At 41.0% G+C, this 20,454-nt stretch overlaps 1 pseudogene; it reads right to left on the minus strand.

The window, feature by feature from the left end:
* Positions 1 to 675: 675 nt before the first annotated feature.
* Positions 676 to 2,965, minus strand: LOC118731886 (annotated as a pseudogene).
* Positions 2,966 to 20,454: the final 17,489 nt, after the last annotated feature.

Below are 20,454 nucleotides of genomic sequence, written 5' to 3' on the forward strand. Positions count from 1 at the left end.
CCAGAGTTATTTCTTCTTGTTGGATTGCTCCCATTAGTATTATAAAGTGGCCTTCCTTATCTTTTGTTATGTCCATCACTTTGAGATCTAATTTGTCAGATATAAATATTGCTACCCCAGCTTTTTTATTTTTCATTTCCATTCACCTGAAACACCTTTTTCCATCCCTTCACCCTCAGTTTGTTTGCGTTTTTTGGTTCTGAGGTGTGTTTCTTGTAGACAGCAGATATATAGGTCCAGTTTTCTTATCCAATCCGTTACCCTATGTCTTTTGATTGGGGCATTTAATCCATTTACATTTATACTTATTATTGATAGGTAGTTGTTTTTCACTATTTTTATTATTTATGCCTGTCTTCTTTCTTTCCATCCTATTTATTCTTTTTTATATTTCTTGATTTATTATTATGATATACATCAGTTTTCTTATTGCAAAAGTGATCACACACACACACACACACACACACACACACATATATATATATATATAAATATTAAAAGAGCAATATAAAATTATAAAAACAGAAAGCAAAATCCTTTTTGCTCCACTCCCCAAAATAACCTCTTATTTTTCTTCCATAATATGTTTGCTTTATGCATATGAGGGACATGTATATTACTTTCATAATCAGAAAACTTTATATAAATCCTAGATAAATTGAAGTAGATGTTTGCTGCTTCCAACTCTTTAAAAAATAAGTATCTCAGTGACTAAGACATCAGTGATATCAACTGTCCTTTTCATAAAACAGAAGCACTAGGAAGCACTTAAATGATTGGCCAGACAGCAGGGTGTGTCTTAGATACTTAAGTAGATGAGTGGCTATTACAGAAGCCAGTGAAAAGGCACTTTGATGAGAAAAGGCTTCCTCAAGCGTGATTTCTCAGAGAATATACCACCAACACCTTGGCCTACTCTGCATGTGGCATCTCTGCTTTGCTGATAGGTTAAAAAACAGCCCCCCCCCCCCAAGGCCTGCAGAAGGCCACCAGGGAGGCTGCCCCATGCTGGTGCCACCTGATACCCAGTTGTTCAATGTACTGTCAGAAGAGGCTCCACGGAGTGGACAGTGAGGGAATGGAGTGTGGGAACTGGTCCCTACATGTAGGCACTGGCCTAGTTTGTGAGAGAAAGCAGGGCCAGGGGAAGGCTGCTCGCAGGCGGCTGTCCAGCAAGCACTTTCCCCACCTGCTCTCACTAAAGCTCTTCTGGTCAGATGCTCTATAAGGCCAAGCAATACAAGACCAAACCACGTGCACTGCCAGCACCACCCAGATGCAGGGGCCAAGGAGCTGGGGTCCTGCACAAGGAGATGGAATCAGTGCGGTGGGAGCCACATCCCGGTCCTGGGAGGTCGCCATGGCAACATGCCAGGAGGACCAGGCACTGCTCCTCACTTCCTGCAAAGTCGAACACGGAACAGGCCAGGTGGAATAAAGCCCCATCTTAGGAGCTGGAGCTGGTGGAGACAAACCTCCTGGTGAAGGTCAGAGTCCTCAAAAACAAAACAAGGCAGAGGCGCCTCGGAGTGGACAGTGAGGGGATGGAGTGTGGAAACTGGTCCCTACGTGGAGGCACTGGCCTTGTGTGTGAGAGAAAGCAGGGCCAGGGGAAGGCCGCTCGCAGGAGGCTGTCCAGCAAGGCTAGCTACAGGCCTACCAGCCTGCTTGGGACTCTAGGCTCCTGAGGCCACGGAAGACACACGGGCAAGGCAGATCTGAGCGCTCTGGACGATAGCCGCTCTCTGCTTCTGTTTAGTCATCAGGGTTTGGAGGAACCACACGGGCAGTAATGACACCACTGCTGTCTGAGGGATGCGGCGTCCTCACTGGTGGTGGAATCCGTGAAGCCGCATTCTCCTCATTTCTTCCTTTGGTGTTAGCCAGAACCCATAGGAGGGGGCGTGTTCCTGCTGTTTCCTCGGTCCCAGAGGCTGTCTCTCAGTGCTCTCTCCAGCTGTTCCTCCCCACTCAGTCCTCCTGTGTAGGCATCATAGTTCCTGGATGCTTCTTCCTGGCAACCAGGCCTGGCATATGGGTAATAATCCTGAGATCCAGAGTAGCCTGAATTATTAAAGTAATATTGCTGTCCTGGGTAGCCATTGTTGGAGGAAAAAAATGCCTGCACATGTTTCCATGATTTTCTTCAGAGGCCCGTGAGTGTACATGAGTCCAATGAGGATCCCTGCCAGATGCCTGGCGAAGGAGGTCCCTGGAGAGATTAAGTGAATAGCCACAAGTTCTGCCCAACAAGCAAATTTGTTGGGTACAGGAAAGCCCAAAATGGTGACAAAGCCTCCAGGGAAATAATGGTTGTTAAGAACTTTCAAGGCAAACAAAACTCCTCAGCTTCCCAGCTACTAGGTGTGTAACCTCAAGCAAGTTTCTTTACTTCTCTGAATCTTAGCTTCCCCATCTATGAAACCAAGACAATGCCAGCTCCCTATGAACCTGAGAAACCTACAGCACAACTCCTTTCGAAGCTGGGCTCACCCATACACTCTACAAGAGCAAATTCCAAGAAAAGGTACACCACGCCAGTGAGTAGGGAGAACATGGTGATAACATAGGCAAACCATCAGCTTCCTAGTCTTCTTTCCAGATGTATTCCTTTCCATAGCATGGACACCATATTGAAATACAGATGCCAGTCGTCCACATGGTGAAAGGGGGAGAGCAGTAAGTGCTGCCAGTCTTTTTCTAGGTAACACTTCTCCACGCTGAGGCAGGAGCTATACAGTGGCTTCAGAGGACTCAGGAAGAACCAGATGTTGACAGCCAAAGTAGCCAGGGTGACAGGCGGAATATTATTGATTCCGACATGAAAGATTTGAGAAAGGAGCAGCATAAGCCCAGCATTCATTCCTCTTGGTCTCCGCTGCATGGTTTGATGCCAATCCAGTGAGAGGAATATGTAGGACCCAGGGAGGTATATAGGCAGCTGAATGTTCTCTACGGCCCACCGGTGTCCTCATGTCTTCAAACAAGCACGTGCGTCATCACGCACTGGCGGCGTCGACCAACTCTCTCCTATTTATTTTTTTTTGCAGTAGTCCCTTCAGCATCTTACATAGCTGGTTTGGAGGTAATAAACTCTTTTAGTCCCTTTTTGTCTGTGAAACTCCTGATTTCACCCTCAGTATTCATTGATAGCCTTTCTGGGTACAGTATTTTGGTATTCAGACCCTTGCTTTGCATGACTTTGTGTTTCATTCCATTCTCTTCTGGCCTGATGTGTTTCTGTTGAGAAAGATCCTTTGTAGGTAACTCTCTCTGGCAGCCTTTAAGATTCTTACTTTGTTGTAGGTGTTTGCCAATTTAATTATAATGTGTTTTGGTGTAGGTATTGTTGGGTTCATCTTGTTTGGTACTCTGTGTTCTTCTTGGACTTGTGTGATTTTTTTTCTTTTCCCAATATCAGGGAAATTTTCTGTCATTATTTCTTCAAACAGGTTTTGTATTCCTTGTTGAGTTTCCTGTCCTACTATAATCCTTATTATGGGAAAGTTATTTCATTTTGTATTGTCCCAAAGCTGCCTTAGGTGCTCCTCCTATTATTTTAAGTTTTTTTTGTTTTGTTTTGTTTTGTTTTTTTTAATTTTCTGCTCTTCTTGGGTATTTTTTCCTACCTTGTCATCTAGCTCAGTGATGTGGTTATCCATTTCTTCAGGTCTACTGTTGATGCTTTCTATTCTGTTCTGTATTGCAGTGATGTCATTTTTTTAAAATTTCTTCTTGGTTCTTCATTTCCTCTTGGTTCTTACACATATTGTTGTATTTGTCTTCCATCTTTTTCAGCATCTTTATGAAGACTGTTTGAATTATTTCTCTGACATATTGCTTGCTTCCATTTCATTTATCTCCTTTTTCGGTGATTCCTTTTTTTCTTTCTTATTGGGGCTGTTTCTTTGTCTCCTCAAGGTTGCTCTTCTCTGTGTATCTGGTTATGTAGGTCTCTCTCTCCTGTGTTGACTAAAACAGACAAAATACAATACAACAAGACACTATGTACAGGGAACCAAACACCAATGTATTCACAATATCAATAACCCCAAACAAAGGTGACCATCAGAGAATAGAAAATTAGGGGAGATAAATGAATGCAAAACTGATATTGAGCACAGGAAAAAAATGTAAGAGAGGAAAAAAAAGAGAAGAAAAAAATGTATATTTATGGGGAGAAAACTCCAAAAACCAATAGCTAATCCAAAAAATGCAAACAACAAACACCCTGATATGAATGCCAACAACAAACAACTAATAAAAAATGCAAACAACAATCACCCAAATAACAAACACCCAGCTAAATCTGAGGAGGCTGAGCTCTCTCCAGATCTCTGACTTTTCCATCCAAGGATTGCATCACCAGCAGTGTTTAATTCACCAATTATGGGTGGGTGTTATTTGATTCAACCTTTCCTTCTATGTGCTCCTTGAGAAGGTGCAGGATCCATTTACGTATTTAATGCTGCTTTGTCTCCATCTGGACAAACTTTTTAAGTGTCCATGGCCTGGGAGGCTGGAGTCTTCCTGTTCACGGGTTCACAACTGAGGAAGCTTGTCCCTGGGCATTGTGCTTGTTGTAGGGTCCCAGGAGATATCTGAGGGCTCTCCTGTTGAAGATAAGGTTGGGCTTCTGATCACAGCTGCACTCCCCTTCAAGATGGCTCGGTTTCTGCAGCAGAGCCAGCTGCTTTGGGACACATTTCAGCAGTAGTAGTGACTGCCTGGCCAGGGGAACCTGGTCCGCCAGTCCCCAAGAATCCTGTGGGATATAACTGTCCCTCACAAATAGAGACACGCCCTGCACATCCATGCACTCTCCTTTCGCTATCTCATTCACACACTATTTTGCAGTATGCTGTCCTGTTGGCCCCTATCTCAGCTCTCCATCCTCATTTTTTTAGTTTTTAAAGGACTACATATGTCTCCCTTTTCCCTGATTGATCCCCCCTGACCATACTCAACCACAGGGCAAGCCCCATCTCCCCAGTATCTGTGTCTGTTGGTTATGCTAATATGCATGCATACAAGTCCTTAGGTTGGTCTCTAACCCCCTCCTCCCCTGCTTTCCCTCTGAGATTGGATGGTCTGTTCAGTGCTGCCTTGTCTCTGGATCTATTTTTGTTCATCAGTTTATGTTGTTCATTATATTGCATAAATGAGTGAGATCATGTGATATTTATCTTCTTCCCACTGGCTTATTTCACTTAGCATAATGCTCTCCAGTTCCATTCATGCTGTTGCAAATGGTAAAAGTTCCTTCTTTTTTATAGCAGCTTAATATTCCATTGATTAAATGTACCAATGTTTTATAATCCAATCATCTGCTGATGGGCATTTAAGCTGTTTCCAAATCCTAGCTATTGTAAATTGTGCTGCTAAGAACATAGGGATGCAAATATCCTTTCTGATTGGTGTTTCTAGTTTCTTGAGATACAGTCCTAGAAGTGGGATCACAGGGTCAAATGGGAGTCCCATTTTTAGTTTTTTGAGAAATCTCCATACTGTTTTACACAGTGCCTGCACCAGTCTGCATTCCCAAGAGCAGTGAAGGAGGGTCCCTTTTTCTCCACATCCTCTCCAGCACTTGTCATTTGTTTATTTGTTGATGATAGCTATTCTGACAGGAGTGAGATGGTATCTCATTGTTGTTTTGATTTGCATCTTTCACATGATTAGTGACTTTGAGTATGTTCTCACTTGTCATTCAGCCTTCTGTATATCCTCTTTTGAAAAGTATCTATCTAGGTCCCTTGTTCATTTTTTGATTAGAATGTTTATCTTCTTTTTTGTTAAATTGTATGAGTTTCCTGTTAATTTTGGAGATTAAACCTTTATCTGAAATAGCATTTGCAAATATGTTCATCCATGTAGTGGGCTTTCTTTTTATTTTGTTGATAGTTTCTTTTGCTGTGCAGAAGCTTTTTATTTTGATATAGTCCCATTTGTTTATTTTCTCCTTAGTTTCCATTGCCCTAGGAGCTGTGTTGGTAAAGATATTGCTATGACATATGTTTACAATTTTGCTGCCTATGGTGTCTTGTAGGATTTTTATGGTTTCCTGTCTGACATTTAAGTTCTTTCACCATTTTGAGTTTGTTTTTGTGTATGGCATAAGATCTCGTTTTCTTCTTCTTCTTCTTCTTCTTCTTCTCCTCCTCCTCCTCCTCCTCCTCCTCCTCCTCCTCCTCCTCCTCCTCCTCCTCCTTCTTCTTCTTTTTGCATGTATTTGACCAAATTTCCCAGCACCATTTATTGAAGAGACTGTCTTGATTACATTGTATGCTCTTGCCTCCTTTGTCAAATATTAATTGAGTATAGTGGCATGGGTTGACCTCTGGGTTCTCTGTTCCTTTGGTCTATATGTCTGTTCTTGTGTGAGTACCTGTACCAGGAAGTTTTAAGAACAGTGGCTTTGTAATATAGATTGATATCTGGTATTGTGATCCCTCCAACTTAGTTCTTCACATGAATTTTTAGGGCATTTGTTCTAGGTCTATGAAATATGCCTTTGTAGTTCAATGGGGATTTCATTGAATCCATACATTTTTTGTGATAGCATGGACATTTTAATGTTGATTCTATCAATACATGAACGCAGTATATTCTTCCATTTGTTTATGTCTTCCTCTATCTCTTTTTCAATGTCCTATAGTTTTCCAAGTACAGATCTTTTACCTCCCTAGTTAAGTTTATTCTAAGGTATTTTAATTTTTTTTGATGTAATGATAAATGGAATTTTATTTGTTTGTTTCTCTTTCTGGGAGCTCATTATCCTTTCTAATAAAAGAGTAATATGCAAATTAACCACCACTCCACTATGCCACACGCTATGCTCACCAGCCATTCAGGAGCTAGGACGCAAATTATCCAAAGAATATGGCTGAGGCCATTGAGTGAGCAAGAGGCTTGGGTTTAGCAGGCAATGGAAGAAGCCAAGCTTTCAGTACACCCTGGCAAGTCCAAGCCTCCACTCAAGGCTACAAAGTTTCAATTATAGAAGATAAATAAGTTCCAGGTACCAGGGCCTCCACTTGGGTCACTGGGGTGTGTGTGGCCAACCTGAAAACCACCACAGGCCCCTCGCCCAGGCTGCTCTATGCCCCAAGGAAACCCCCACCCTGATCTGGGATACCCTTCAGGGCAAACTTGCTGGTCCCCACCCATGCACCAGGCTTCTCTCCTATCTAATCCTAACTAATAAAAGAATAATATGCAAGTTGACCATCACTCCAACACACAAGATGGCTGCCCCCATGTGGATACAAGATGGCTCCCACAAGATAGCCATCATGGGAGGGTAGTTGGAAGGGACCATGCCTACAAGGGAGGGCAGTTGTAGGCAATCAGGCTTGCAGGGGAAGGCAGTTAGGGGTCACCAGGCCAGCAGAGGAGGGAAGTTGGCAGTGACTGGGCCTGCAGGGGAGGGCAATTAAGGACTAACAGACTGGCAGGGGAGCAGTTAGGCATCATTCAGGTTGGCAGGGGAGTGGTTAGGGGGTTATCAGGCTGGCAGGCAGAAGTGGTTAGGGGCAATCAGGAAGGCAGGCAGGCAAGCAGTTGGGAGCCAGCAGTCCTGGATTGTGAGAGGGATGTCTGATTGCCCATTTAGGCCCGATTCTGGTAGTTGGACATCCCTTGAGGGGTCTCAGATTGGAGAGGGTGCTGGCTTGGGCTGAGGGACACACCCCCCTATGCATGAATTTTGTGCACTGGGCCTCTAGTTGGTGTATAAAAAGCTATAGATTTCTGAGTGTTAATTTTGTATGCTGCTACATTGCCAAATTCATTTATTAAGTCTAGTAGTTTTTTTTTTTTTTTTTAATGGAGTCTTTGGGTTTTTTTTATGTACAGTATCAAGTCATCTATGAATAAGGACAGTTTTACTTTTTCTTTTCCAATGTGGATGCCCTTTATTTCTTTTTATTGTCTGCTTGCTATGGCTAGCACTTCCAGTACTATCTCAAACAGGAGTGGTGAAACTGAACATCACTGTCTTGTTCCTGTTCTTAGGTGAAATGGATTTAGTTTTTGCCCATTGAATTTGATGTTAGCTGTAGGTTTGTCATATAAGGATTTTATTATGTTGTTTTATGATCCCTCTGTTCCCACTTTGCTGAGAACTTTTATCAGGAAAGGGTGTTAGATTTTGTCAAGTGATTTTTCTGCATCGATTGATATAATTGTGTGATTTTTGTCTCTCAATTTGTCTCTGTGATGCATCACATTTATTGATTTGTGGATATTGTACCATCTATGCATCCCTGGAATAAATCCCACTTGGTCATGGTGTATGATATTTATAATGTAATGCTAAATCCGGTTTGCTAGAATTTTGTTGAGATTTTGGCATATACTGGTATGTTCATCAAGGATATTGACCCACAGTTCTCTTTCTTTGTGGTGTCTTTCCCTAGTTTTGGAATTAGGGTAACGCTGGCTTCATAGAAAGAACTTGGAATGTGCCTTCCTCTTGAAATTTTTTAAGTAATCTGAGGATAGATTTTAGTTCTTTTTGAATGCTTGGTAGAACTCCCTTATAAAGCTGTCTGGATTTGGGCTTTTGTTTGCTGGAAGATTTTTTATTACTGCTTTAATATCTTTGGTGATTATCAAGCTATTCATGGTTGTTTATTCTTCCTGACTGAGTTTTCAAAGCTTATATTTTTCTGAGAATATGTCCATTTTGTGTATGTCCTCCAGTTTGTTGAAACAGGTTTGTTCATAGTATTTTTTCCTAATTCTTTGTATTTCTGTGGGATTGATTATTTCAACACTTTCATTTCTAATTTTGTTTATTTGGGTCATCACTCTTTATTTCTTGGTGAGCCTGGATAGAGGTTCAGAAATCATATTTATCCTTTCAAAGAGCCAGCTCTTGCTTTTATTGATCTTTGTATTTTTCTGTTTGTTTGTTTGCTTGTTTGTTTTGGTCTCTATGTTACTTATTTCTGCTGTGATCTTTATTATTTCCTTCCTTCTGTTTATGCTGGGCCTTTCTAATTCTTTGAGTTGTGGGTTTATATAATTTATTGCATTTTTTCTCTTTTTTTGAGGTAGTCCTGTAGAGCATAAGCTTGCCTCTGAAGACTGCTTTCAGTGTGTCTCATAGATTTTGGATTGTTGTGTGTTCATTATCATTTGTTACCAGGATGCTTTTTATTTCTTCTTTGATCTCTTTGGTAACCCAATCATTGTTCAATAGCATGCTATTTTGCCTCCAAGTGTTTGATGTTTTCATTGTTTTTATTGTAGTTGATTTATAATTTTATGCCACTGTGATCTGAGAAGATGCTTGATATGATTTATATCTTCTTGAATTTGAAGAGACTTGGCCTGTGTCCCTATATATGGTCTATCTTTGAAAATGTCCTATATGCACTTGAAAAGAATGTATGTTCTTTAGCTTTGGGGTGGAATATTCTGATGATGTCTATTAATTCCATCTGATCTAATGAGTCATTTAGGGTTAATGTTTCTTTGCTGATTTTTTTGTTGAGAGGATTTATCCAGTGCTGTCAATTGGGTATTAAAATCCCCTATTATGACTGTATTGCTGTCAATCTCTCCCTTGATATCTTCCAGAAATTTTTAAATGTATTTGGGTGCTCCTGTACTGGGTGCATATATGTTTACCAGAGTTATATCTTCTTGTTCAATTGCTCCCTTTAGTAATATGAAGAGACCGTTCTTAACTCTTTTTAAAAATATATATATATTTTATTGATTTTTCACAGAGAGGAAGAGAAAGGGATAGAGAGTTAGAAACATCGATGAGAGAGAATCATCGATCAGCTGCCTCTTGCACACCCTCCACCGGGGATGTGCCTGCAACCAAGGTACATGCCCTTGCCCGGAATCAAACCTGGGACCTTTCAGTCCGCAGGCCGATGCTCTATCCACTGAGCCAAACTGGTCCCGGCCATTCTTAACTCTTGCTATGGCCTTTGCTTTGAGGTTTAATTTGTCAGATATAAATATTGCTACCCCAGCTTTTTTTTTTTTTCATTTCCATTTGCCTGAAACATTTTTCACCATCACTTCACTATCAGTCTGCATGTGTCCTTTGTTCTAAAGTGGGACTCTTGTAGGCAGTGGATATTTGAGTCTTGTTTTCTTATCCATTCAATCTCCCTATATCTTTTGATTGGGACATTTAATCCATTTACATTTAAGGTTATTATGGATAAGTACTTGTTTCTTGCCATTTTTATTCTTTATGCCTTTATTCCTTCTCCCCTTTTTATTTCTTCTTTTTATAGCAGTCCCTTTAGCATTTCTTACATTGGTGGTTTGGTGGTAATAAACTCTCTTTGCCCTTTTTTATCTATGAAGCTCCTTATTTCACCTTAATTTTGAATGATGGACTTGTTGGGTATAGTATGCTTTGCATCACTTTGTATATTTCATTCGATTCCCTTCTAGCTTGGTGTGTTTCTCTTGAGAAATCAATTGATAGTCTAATGGAAAATCCCTTGTAGATAACTTTCTTTCTCTAGCAGCTTTTAAGATTCTTGATTTGTTGTTGGTGATTGCCAATTTAATTATGATGTACATTGGTGTCAGTATTTTTTAGTTCATCTTGTTTGGGACTCTGTGAGCTTCTTTGACTTGTGTGTTTTTTCTCCCAAACATCAGGGAAGTTTTCTGTCATTATTTCTTCAAGCAGGTTTTTTATATCTTGCTCAGTTTCCTCTCCTTCTGGCACCACTATTATGTGGATGTTGTTTCATTTCATGTTGTCCCAAAACTCCCTTAGGTTCTCCTCCTGCTTTTTAAGTTTCTCTCCCCTTACCCCTCCCCCCCGTGTCTGTTCTCCTTGTGTGTGTGTTTCCTACCTTGTCTTCTAGCTCACTTATGCAGTCTTTAGCTTCTTCTAGTCTACTAGTGATGTTTTTTATTGTTCTTTATTGCAGCTATGTCATTCTTTATTCTACTTGGTTATTCTTCATTTCCTTTTGATTCTTACACATGTTGTTGAATTTCTCTTCCATCCTTTTCAGCATCCTTATGACCATTTCTCTGAATTCTTTCTCTGACAAATTGCTTACCTCCATTTAATTTCCTTCCTCTTCCGGTGATTTCTCCTTTTCTTTTGTATGGGGGCTGTTTCTCTGTCTCCCTATTCTCACTATTCTCAGGGTGTCTGGTTATGTGGCTCACTCTCTACCACTTTGAGCAAAAGGCACAGTGTACAATTTGACTAAATATGACACAGAAGGAACAAAACACAAATGTATTCATAACACCATTATTCCTCCCCAATAAAGGTGATCACTAGAGAAAAGAGAAATATGGGAGAGAAAAGAGAATAAAAATTATATTGAGAAAAGGAAAAAAGGTAAGAGAGAAAAGAACAATAATTTTAAAAGGGGGGAAATATACATATATAGGGAGAAAATACCCAAAACCAACAACTAGTCCAGAAAAATGCAGACAACAAACACCCAGAAAAAAAAGAAGGGAGCTGAATCTGAAGAGGTAAAGTTTATTTCCAGAAGGTAAGGTAAAGTAATTAAATGAATAGTGTAATGGCCATGATTCAGTACACAGGAGGTAGAAAGAAAATGCATGTATAAGGAGAAAAGTAAAAACAAAACACTCGATAAAATAAAATTAAACAATTAAAAGATAATAATGACTAAAATATATATTAAAATATATATAAAAGAAAAATTATATACATAACATTTCCCCTTTCTTTAATCTATCTATCTATCTATCTATTCATCTACCTCAATATTTTTGAAAAAGGAGGATAGAGAGTGGATAGACCTGAGTTTGGTGAGTGAAACTAATTCAGCTATCTATACTAATACAAGGCTAATATGCTATTCAGACAAGGTTGACTGGACATCTTCCAGTTGTACTGCCTTCCTTCTGGACAAAGCCACAGTGGCAGGGGCCAAGACAGAGGCTTTTAGGGAAGATCAGGCTGGCAGGGGAGCAAGCAGTTAGGGGCAATCTGGCTGGCAGGGGAGCAAACAGTTAGGGGCAAGATCAAGCTAGTTCAGGGGAGCTAGCAGTTAGGTGGTGATCAGGCCAGCAGGGGAGGGCAGTTGGGGTAATCAGGCCAGCAGGGGAGTGGTTAGGGAGTGATCAGGCCAGCAGGCAGAGGCAGTTATGGGTGATCAGACCAGCAGATAGAGGTGGTGAGGGATATTAGGCAGGCAAAGGTGGTTAGGGGTGATCATGAAGGCAGGCAATTTGTTAGGAGCCAGCAGTCCCAGATTATGAAAGGGATGTCTGACTGCCAGGATCGGGCCTAAACCGGCAGTTTAACATCCCCCAAGGGGTCCCAGATTGGAGAGAGTGCAGGCCGGGCTGAGGACCCCCCCACCCCCCTGTTCAGTGCATGAATTTCATGGACTGGGCCTCTATTTAGCAGAAAAAGAGAACAAGCAAGGACAGGAAAAACAAAAGCTCAAAATTAAAAAAACAAAAACAAAAGCAAACAAACAATAAAACAACCCAACAAACAACAACAAGAAGAAAAAAGGAAAAAAAATGGCTAGTGAAGAAAGAAAGAAGAGAAGGATGCAAAGACTTGGATCAGGGGAAAGGAAATTAAATATATGAGTAAGCCAACAGAAACTACTATAATAGTAATGCATCAATAAAGCAGATAAAGTAGATAAATTTTTAACAAGGAGTAAAAAGCAAGGAGAGAGAAAAACTAAAATGGTAACAGGAGAAGAGAAACAGGATGAAAAAGGGAGAAGAAAGGATGAAAGGTTTGACATAAAGGATAAAATGACATAGAGAAAAATAATGATAAAAAATAAAAATAAAAATAAAAAATAAAAATAAAATAGACTGTAGAACACTAATAAAAAATTGAAAGGTTAAAAAAAAATAATAATAATAGTAATAAAAATAAATAATATATAATAAAATAAAGAATAGAGAAAAATTTTAGTTTCTTATATAAAAGATAAAAAATAAAAAAGTGAAGTAGTGAAGTTTGTTCGCTTCAGCTGAGTTGTAATGTCCCATGGGGGCTGGTTTAAGATCCCTCTCTACTGTTCTGTTTGCCAAGTCTGTTTCCTGTTATGTAGTCAGCACCGTGTTGGAAGTTCCCAGCAATCCACTGTTCTCTGTGTCAGAGGCCATAGTCTAGGTTTCAGGCAGATTGGGTCAATCTGCCTACTTTGTTTTTCTACCTTCTTTCAGTAGTATTTACACAAGCATCTATTTCTGACACAGCCTCCAAGGGGTGGTGTTTTTGTATTAGTTTCTGGGACCAAGTCGCCCCTTAAACTAGTCCCCAGGGCTCCCTGGGATTATTTAGAATATTTTTTTCCCTGCCGAGCTCAAAGGCTGGGTACAGCAATGCTGCTATGAGGAGTCTGGTCTTCGGGAGAAAAGTGTCTGTACAGAGTTGGAGGGATCGGACTGTTCCAGAGGTGGCTTCCTGGCCACCTCTCCCTATTTTGCTCCACACCTTTCACAGAACCACCTTCCCCTACAGTGCAGCCTTGGTGAGTGTTTGTAATTGAAAGATCCTATGCACTGGGTTTAGTGAGTAAAAGCAAGGAAATTATAAAGACAGAGCAACTGAGCTGCTTTGCATCTCTCTCCCCCCGGCACTGCATGGCTGGTACAAAATTTCAGGCTGCCTTTCTGAGCACAGCTTCCCACAGCTGTGGGCTCAGATCTAGAGCCCCCACTGCCAGCAGCCCTGTGCATACCCTTCCACAGTTGAGTGCTACATGTGTCTCCTAGTGATGTGCATTTGGTGCAGTACAGTCTCCCTCTGAGACTCTAGTCCCAGCTGAGTATGTTTCTCCCTTCAGCACAGATCCCCAATCCCACCTCTCTCCAGGAGACCTCTGACCTTTCTGGCCACAGCTGTGTTTAATTTGCCAATTCTGTGTGGATGTTATTCGATTTAGCTGTTTCTTCTATCTGCTTCATGTGAAGGCGCAGGACCCATTTGCCTATTAGGCCACCACCTTGTCCCCCCTGGACAAACATTTTAGGAGCCTTCGGTCAGAGAGGTTGGAGACTTGGAGTTTGTGGGTTTGCAGGTGAAACAGCTGGTCCCTGGCCGATGTGGCTGTAGGGTTCTGGGTGGTGTCTGAGGTTTCCCCAGGTGGAGGTGAGGCTGTGCCCCGAGTCACAGCTGCTCTCCCCTTCAAGATGGCAGAGCTGGCTGCTCCTGGAGAGATGTCAGTGGTAGCAGAGGCTGTCCAGCTAGCATGGTCCGCCAGTCCTCAACAGTCCTTTGGAATATAACTGTCCCTTACTCACAAATACACACACATCCACACACTCCCCTTTCGCTCATTCACACTATCTCCCTCACTGCCATCTTGTTGGCCCCCATCTTGGGTTCTCTCCACACTCATTTTCATTAAAGAGCCAGATTAAGACCAATTTATTTACTGTATGAAGTTTAGTTTCAGTTTGGCCTGATTGTTTTCATGAACATAATAAGAATAGCAATTGATTATATAAGCTTTAAAAAAAAACACAAAAAACCTGCTTTGCTGGAATCTCATGATTGAGCTTTAATTGGCCCTGCAGGGTGTAGAAGGTGAGCCACCTAGTTGTCATCAGGGTTACCTGCAATATCTATAGACTTGTGTGCATTCCTCAATTTCTTGAGGTCCCCAATGATGTCATCTTTTATTCCTTACCTGGAAAGACTACCATGAACCATATGATGAAGGAAGGTACCAGGCCATTTCTTGCCAGTGGTTTTGATTAGTTTCAATTAATTTCGAGAATGCTTTCTAATGGTGCCCAAAGTTCAGGTGCATCTTTTTTAGGCATGACATTTCAGTAAAATTTTTGGTTAGTAAAACCATAATTGGAAGCTCATCTTATTGAATTTATGCAAAGAAACATATTGCCATGACTTATTCATTAAGAATTGCCAAATCCTGCCAAAACCGGTGTAGCTCAGTGGATAGAGCGTCGGTCTGCGGAGTAAAAGGTCCCAGGTTCTATTCCGATCAAGGGCATGTACCTTGGTTGCGGGCACATCCCCAGTGGGGAGTGTGCAAGAGGCAGCTGGTCGATGTTTCTCTCTCATTGATGTTTCTAGCTCTCTATCCCTTTCCCTTCCTCTCTGTAAAAATTATATATATATATATATATATATATATATATATATATATATATATACACACACACACACACACACACACAAAAGAATTGCCAAATTCTGCCCTAGTTGGTTTTGCTCAGTGGATAGTGTTGGCCTGTGGACTGAAGGGTCCCAGGTTTAATTCAAGTCAAGGGCATGTACCTTGGTTTCAGGCTCTTCCCTGGCCCAGGCCCTGGTCAGGGCTTGTGCAGGAGGTAGTCAATTAATGTGTTTCTCTCACATGATGTTTCTCTCTATCTTTCCCTCTCTCTTCCACTCTCCCTAAAAATCAATGGGGAAAATATCCTTGAGCAAGAATTAACACATACAGAGAGAGAGAGAGAGAGAGAGAGAGAGAGAGAGAGAGAGAGAGAGAGAGAATTGCCAAATTCTGAAGGGATAAGGTAGGGAGAAAAATATAAAAGCTTCCATATTGCTTATGAAGGTATAATTTACCAAATTTTTCTAGGGAAATAAAAACAAGAGTCCAGCCAAAACCGTTTTGGCTCAATGGATAGAGCGTCGGCTTGGGGACTTAAGGAACCCTGATTCAATTCCTGTCAAGGGCATGTACCTTGGTTGCGGGCATATTCCCAGTAGGGGATGTGCAAGAGGGAGCTGATCGATGACTCTCTCATTGATGTTTCTAACACTCTATCTCTCTCCCTTCCTCTCTGTACAAAATCAATAAAATATATTAAAAAAACAAAAAACAAAAAACAACCAAAAGCCAAAAAACAAGAGACAGAAAGGGTCTCTTCCAACATCAGGGGTGATTAGGTTCTGACTCATTGGACCCCATCACCCAGGTGTTGTCTGAAGATGGTCATGTGGGTGGGTGGCACATGTGCAGAGGGCAGGTTTACCTTTCATTTCCACATTGAGATGAATTTTGATGAAGGACTTACTCCACAAATGGACAGGTAGGTTTCTCCCACCCTGACAGGGACAAGAGAAATTAAGTGGAGGAAGGGGACTGGAACCTGACTAATTTAAAACTTTCACAAACCTTCTTACAACTTTCAGAAATAAAGCTTTAGAACTCACTTTCTTTTTTCTTCAAAATGTATCTCCATGCCTCATGCATTCTATCATTAAATCCATATATTTTCCAATTTAATTTGAATTTTTAATTCCTAGGAACCTTAATTTTCCAATGATAACCAAAAAGTAAATAATCAGAATTTTTTAGAATGATATTTTTGAACACACATTAAACACATTTTCAACAAAGCACAAGACATTACATTAACAGTTCCAAATTTACTTAATAGATTTTCTATAACAAAAGCTAAAATTGAGTAAACTTAAAACTTGTTGAAATATTTATCATTTAACCCAGCAATGCTCCAAAGCTTTTAAGTTTCCAAAGACTTTAGAAAATTACATATAGGCCTATGAGGCTGGAGAAAAGGCAGGGTGGGGTGGGGAGAGGAGGAGCAAGTCCCATAGACTGTTCCCAGGATTGCAGTTCCCAGGCTTCTAGCCGCTTGGATTTGAAACCGCCACATTTTCCCTTTGAGATATATGTTAAGGTTTGAGTGATAATAAGTTTTACTTCTGATAGTAGCAGGACTGTTAAGTGTTTGCAGTTTTGTAGTTAAAAAAGGGGGGGGGGGTTAAAAATGGCATCTGCTTGCCCTTTGGGAGGGGGTTGAGAAGGCAAAATTAGGAGTTTCTCATGGTTTTAGGGGCCTGGAGGTGGAGGCATAAAGGACACAACAGGAGGAGGAGCAGAGTTTGGGGTGGCAATGGAGCTCAAAGAAGGCCTGAATATAGGTAATCTCAGACTATTTGCCTAGGCGGTGGCAGTATAAATCCAATTGGAGAATGGTGTTATTATTTAGAGTACCTTTCTGGTACTAGGTCTCCTAAATGTCTAATTTATATTAATGGCTATGCTATATTGCAATAGAAAATGAAGTGTTTAGGTCTAATTTCATCTGGTAAATGGAAGGCCTTAAGATTCTTTAAAAGGTAAGCCGGAGGTGAATCCTTGATATGGGTTGAGGTTGAATTGCCCATGGTGTTACTGCCATAAGGATGTTTGCAGAAGAGTCACCAAATGAGAGGGAGAAATTAATGGCCAGTGTCCCAGCCTGATTGCTGGCCCCCTTCCTTGTGCTGAGGCTTATTCTAGGCAGCATCCTTCCATGACTAAAGACTCAGTTTGGGACTCAGCTTCCCCCAGTGGCCAGGATAAAGAGGGGTGCCCCCTGCTATTTAATTCCTAGTAAACTGCTGGTTGGACCCAGCTCTGGGATTCCTTATACCTTGTGCTTACTATGACAGGTCCAGCCTGCAAATGAGCTATCTTCCCCACCCCACCCCGCCCCTGAAACACTGGAATTAGCAATGCTGAGACTCACAGTCCCCAAAATAAAATCCTGCAGGGTGTTTGGGGCCAGGGTTTGGGTGAGTGTGTGCTTTTTCATAATGTGCCTCCATTGCTTGGGCATTTGCTTGAGACTGCAGGCTGCCTAGAGCAATTTTGCTTGTTCCAAGCCCTGTTTATCCTGTCACAGGAGTCTTCTAGCAGCAGCTGCCCTAGAGCTTTTAAGTGACTGACCCATGCCTGAAGGTGGTAGCCCTGTGGGGAGCTGAGAATCTCGATCCCTAGTGCTCCCCCCCCCCCAAAAAAAAAAAAAGTGAGAATAAACAAGTAATTTTTTATGTCAAAGAACAGTTTAGACAGCTGCCGTTTTGGACTGTGTAACTTGGCAGCCACCATTTTGATTTATGTGCCTTGGCAGCCACTATTTTGGCATCATGACTTGCAGCTACCCTGGCGCCCCATCTTGAAATGGCAAAGGCCAATCCTTCCCTTTAAATTAGCCCATCAAAAAAGACTGTGAGCCTGGCTCCAATCAAGAGGTCACATGCACAGGAATAAAAGCCTGAGCAGACTGCCCATGCAGTGTGCCTATGCTTCCAGACCATATGGGTGAGCACCCCCCCCTGCAGGAGTAAAGACATGTACCTTGCTGCCTGGCTCCTGAATATCCTTTGTGTTTTATCAGGACCCCTGATTTTGGGAGCTTGCTTTATATCTAACATCACCCACAAGTAGAAATCAGAAGGTCTGATAATCTGGCATTTGAGAGTCCAGAAAGCCTTGGTCTGTGTTGGACCCCATGACTAAAGGTTTCTAGGGATTGGGGGTGGGGAGAGAAGAAGGAAAAAAAGGGGACTTCCCTTCTGGATATCCCCATAGGGCCACCAAAATGAAAGGCGAACATGATGGATGATGCTAAATAGCCATCTCATATTGTGGATGAAGAAAACTTGAACTTATTTAGGGAAAAGAGATGGTGATGGGATATCCAAAGGGAAGGGCTGTGCAGCACCGAGCCACCAGGACATTGGGCCCATGATGGTAGCACCCAGGAGCTGGAGCTTTATCCTTATCCTTATATGCAGTCACTGGTGGGAAACTTTTGACATCAGTGGGTCTGCGGCTGAGCTGGTGGGCTTGGAATGCAAAGGTGTTTGTTCTCCTGTGGCAGGAAGCTTACAAGTGGCCCTACATGCCCTACATTGACAACAACAAATGCTGACAAGGATGTAGAAACTCTCATTCACTGTTGATGGCAATGCAAAATGGTACAGCCAGACACTTTGGAAGACAGTTGGGCAATTTTTTAAAAACACTAAACATATGCTTATTAATACAATCCAGCAAATTTTTACCTTTGGTATTTATCCAGTTATTGAAAACATGTCCACACAATAATATGCACACAGATGTTTTTAACGAATTTATTAATAACTGCTAAAACTTGGAAGCAACCTATATGTCCTTCAGTAGATGAGTGAATAAATAAATTGTGATACACCTATTTATTCAGTTCTTAAAATAAATGAGCTTTCAAGCTATAAAATGACATGGAGGAATCTTAATTGCATATTACTAAATGAAAGAAACCAATCTGAAAAGGCTACATACTGTATGATTTTAACTATATAAACATTCTCTTAAATGTAAACTATGGAGAGAGTAAAAAGATCAGTGGTTGCCAGAAGCTGGAGGGAAATGAACAGTAGAACACAGAGGATTTGAGTGGTGGGCAGTGGAACTACTCTGTATGATACTATAATGGTATATACATGTCATTATACATTTGTCCAAACCCATAGGAAGTGTACCAAGAGTGAACTCTAATATAAACTGGATTTTAAGTGATAATTGTTATAAATGTAGATAATGGGAGAGGCTATGTATATGTAGGGGTAGGGAATGTACAGAAAACCCCTGCAACTTCCTCTCAAATTTGCTGTGAACCTAAAATTGCTCTAAGGAATGAAGGCTTTTTAAAGTAAATTGATCATTATTGAAATAACCACCACTACCTGCAACAACATGAATGATTCTCACAAATAATGTGAAGTGAGAGAAGACAGTCACAATTCCAAGTATATAAAGTTTAAATATCTGTAAAAACAAAACTATATTGCTTAGGTTTGCTTACTTATATAGAAGATAAACCTATAAAGAAAAGCAATAAATAAATAAATAAATAAATAAATAAATAAAATAAAATAAAATAAAGAAAGAAAGAAAGAAAAACAAAGAAAGAAGGAACTTACAATAGTCAGGATGGGGGTTACCTCTAGGAAGGTAGAGGAATGTCATGCCTTGGGATTGGGGAGCAAGAGGAGTGAGGGGTTGGGGTAATCAATGTGTTCTACTTCTTGTCCTGGGTAGTCGTTAAGGGGCTGATATATATATATATATAAAATAGAGAAATATGCTAATTAACCAGGACACTGCAATGGGCCGACCAGACAGGAGGAGGTTGCACATACAGTGTCGAGGGCGGGGCAGCAGGGGCTCCAAGAACCTGCTCTCAGGGAGGGCCTGATCAGCAGCTGCTGTGGCTGCTTCAAGGGCTGGAGAGGGAGGCAGGGCCAGACTGGCAGTGGCTGCTGAGGGGCCCTGGGAGCGAGGCAGGGCCTGACCTGCAACTCAAGAGTGGGCAGTGCCATGCGATTTTGAATCGCGCGCTGGGCTCCTAGTAACTTTATAAATGTTCTTTTAACTGGCAGTTCTCTTTTGAATGCTCCTTTCTTAATTAAATGAAAATCAAGGTCACCAACTAGGATTGAGGATGAGGAAAAGGTGTTGAAGATTTTATTAGAAGGAAGATGGTATCAAAGAAACAGAGAAATTGAACAGAAATTATAGTATTTCTTATTCTTTTCATGAAACTTTTCACAATTTCCTGACTTATTGTGCTTTTATCTATCATATGTTACATTATTATATGCAGTTATCCTGAACATGTAGTTAGATTATAATGCTATTTAATGTTTTAAAATAAAATTTAAAAGCAAAATTAAATATTAATAAACCATAT

Source organism: Pipistrellus kuhlii, unplaced genomic scaffold (assembly GCF_014108245.1).
Source record: "Pipistrellus kuhlii isolate mPipKuh1 unplaced genomic scaffold, mPipKuh1.p scaffold_m20_p_33, whole genome shotgun sequence".
Taxonomy (NCBI): Eukaryota; Metazoa; Chordata; class Mammalia; order Chiroptera; family Vespertilionidae; genus Pipistrellus; species Pipistrellus kuhlii.